This window comes from Cebus imitator, unplaced genomic scaffold (assembly GCF_001604975.1).
Source record: "Cebus imitator isolate Cc_AM_T3 unplaced genomic scaffold, Cebus_imitator-1.0 Scaffold610, whole genome shotgun sequence".
NCBI classification, from domain to species: domain Eukaryota; kingdom Metazoa; phylum Chordata; class Mammalia; order Primates; family Cebidae; genus Cebus; species Cebus imitator.
Window position 1 is genome coordinate 143,919 of NW_016107925.1, and position 2,079 is coordinate 145,997.

The window sequence follows — 2,079 nt, forward strand, 5'->3', positions numbered from 1 at the left end:
ATTAAAAAAAAGAAAAGAAATCATTTGAGCAAGCAGCAATTTAGAGGCTGCCTGCAAGTCAAGAGAATAAAACCTACTGCAACAGTACCTTGATCTTAGCCTTCCCAGCCTCCAGAACTATAAAAAATATTTTTTTGGTTTTATAAGCCATCTAGTCTATGGTATTTTATTAAAGCAGCCCTAGCAGACCAATATCTAGTGTAAGATGAAGGTCCAACTTCATTCTTTTGTATGTGGTTATCTAGTTTTTTTGTTTTATAATTTGTGATAAAGCATCGGATTAATAAAATTTAGCTAAAGCCTTACATCACTGTAATAACTATGGGGTAAAATTCATTTGAATTCTTTTTCCACTTATAAATTTTTTATATAGGTGGGAGCAAGATTCCAAAAGCTAAATTACTAAAAATTATGCATTGAGAATATCATGCCTCTACCCAGTGAAGTTTCTTTTAGAGTGGACAAATATTTTGGTAGTCATGAAAGTGCAATCATTTAAAATGTTCAGGTTCAATGACAAGATGACTTTTATATAAGTACAAGATTCTTAAGTTATTCCTTAATCCCATCCATATAGATATTTGAGAAGCTTTTTTGACATTACGTATGGAGTTTAGATGAAGGAGACACTGAGGTCTGCCTGAGTGGGTTCATTCGTACCTCTGCTGGCCTTTGATTCTCCCTCAGTGCTTAACACTAATGCTGCTGACAGACCTGTTTCTGCATTCCAGCATTGTCAGCTAATTGTTTTCAGATCTCTAGAATCTGCAAACATTCAGAGGCTAGTGCTGAAACTGAAAAATTCCATATAATAATTAAATTATTCTTTAATTCTTGTTACGTGTATAAGGAAAAATATCCGGGAATAGTCACTTTTGAGATTTTTTTTCCAGATCACAAACAACTTTCAAGTAAGAGCAGCAGCCTTGCACACAAGTCAGTTTCTTGTTTTTATTATTTCTTGTTTTTATTATTATTTCTTAAATCTCAAGTTCCACTGATGCTTCAGAACTCTCCAATTTTCCTGTTAAAACATAAAATCAAATGTGTTTTTCTTTCTGAAATGATAAATTTTGTACTGAAACAGCATATAGAATACCAGAGAATGCTATTTGAAAATGTTTAAATTAATTTCCAAAGAAGAGATCTAAAATATAGCACATGTTTTTAAATCTAGTTCAAAAAGTGTTCTTATAAATTAGAAGAAATGTAATAGATTCAGATTGGCCACGAGTAGTTTATTTGAAATATTTTTCCATCAGTACTACCCCTAGAGCATTAAGTTTGGTGATTCTGTTTCTCCTTTTATAAAAAGAAAATTCTAATATCTCTCACAGTTTTACCACATAGGACAACAAAGTGTATATATCTCTGTAAATAGTGTAATTGATCAGAAGAATTGACTCTAGAGAGTCTCAAGAGTTAGAGAAAGCAATTATACTCAGCTCTCTACTTTTCTGAAACATAATCTTTACATAGCATTAAAAACATTCTTTCAAATAGGGATCAGTGGGTTCAATGGATTGCTGACAATATTTATTTTCCAATACAAGCAAGTTATTGAAAATACATCTGAGAAATATTTCTGCAATCTTCCTAATATATGTAATGTAAAACTGAGGATGGTAGGAAGAATCTTTGAAGCACTGAACCCAGGAGTTGGGTGTAGAACCTAGGCAGGAAATGGTATTATAAATCTAGAAAATTGATGATAATATGTGCCCCAAGGTAGCAGTACATCTATATATAAGTAGATTGCCAAAGACGTCAAAAGAACAAATGTGTGTCTAAATCAGAAAGCGACGCTATGTTCAAAGACTTTCTCTTAAATAGCTGACGTAAAGCACTAAAAAGACTCGAAGAGAACAGGATGAAAAATAGGCCTATATCCTTTGGGCATATGTTTACATGAAATACATTTTTTAGAAGGGTAGAGATTTGGAAGTAAGGATTAAAAGATCTAGAGTATCCATTATCCCAGTAAAGTGAGTTCTAGTTCATGACATTTGAGATTCGACTGTCACAGAAGAGAGAAGACAGAGAACACTGGGCCTACTCTGATTGTATCCACTAGTTTTA

At 32.7% G+C, this 2,079-nt stretch overlaps 2 long non-coding RNA genes across 2 annotated transcripts in view; both read right to left on the bottom strand.

Moving 5' to 3' along the window:
- LOC108294924 overlaps window positions 1-2,079 on the bottom strand; it is a 51,874-nt gene that overhangs the window by 7,513 nt on the left and 42,282 nt on the right. The window lies entirely within an intron of this gene.
- LOC119469247 overlaps window positions 810-2,079 on the bottom strand; it is a 3,354-nt gene continuing 2,084 nt past the window's right edge. The window contains exon 2 of the long non-coding RNA XR_005198057.1: window positions 810-1,024. This is a non-coding gene — a long non-coding RNA (uncharacterized LOC119469247). The remainder of the gene's footprint in view (window positions 1,025-2,079) is intronic.